This window comes from Alligator mississippiensis, chromosome 11 (genome assembly GCF_030867095.1).
Source record: "Alligator mississippiensis isolate rAllMis1 chromosome 11, rAllMis1, whole genome shotgun sequence".
In the NCBI taxonomy this organism is placed as follows: Eukaryota; Metazoa; Chordata; order Crocodylia; family Alligatoridae; genus Alligator; species Alligator mississippiensis.
The window spans coordinates 59,804,875-59,805,359 of record NC_081834.1 but is presented as its reverse complement, the minus strand read 5'-3'; the positions used below and the strand labels follow the sequence as shown (position 1 = coordinate 59,805,359).

At 57.1% G+C, this 485-nt stretch overlaps 1 non-coding gene across 1 annotated transcript; it reads right to left on the bottom strand.

The window, feature by feature from the left end:
* Positions 1-73, bottom strand: TRNAR-UCU (transfer RNA arginine (anticodon UCU)). The gene has a single exon. It is a non-coding gene; the product is annotated as a tRNA-Arg (tRNA).
* Between the last annotated feature and the right edge of the window lie 412 nt (positions 74-485).

The window sequence follows — 485 nt, the reverse complement described above, 5'->3', positions numbered from 1 at the left end:
CACCCCAGGAGGGACTTGAACCCACAATCCCTGGCTTAGAAGGCCAGTGCCTTATCCATTAGGCCACTGGGGTTTCTTGGTGCCCTTTTTCCCCAAGGATGGGCTTCCCTGCCTGCGCCCATGTGTTCTCAAAACAACAGTGGACAATGAATGCTTTTCTTCTGGCACTGCAGAAGGACTGCCATTTACTGGGTGACACCACAGATCCCGCATCCAGCCTCCCGCGGCACACGGTGCTAGACAGCGGATGCTGAAAGGCAGAGCAAACCGGATCAGACCAGGTTATTTTGCACGGTTCCTCTTCCACTTGCAGCCTCCAGTGTTTAGGGTCTAGGACGCTGTGATTCAGAGGCTGTCTGCTCTAGAAGCAGCTCCTGGGTGGCACCATGCTGTGCTGGACGGCAACGCGCTTCTCTTCAACCCCAGAAGCCAGGTTCCTCTCCTGCTCGCTGGCCACCTGCTCCTGCTCGCCCACCTCTGCTGCT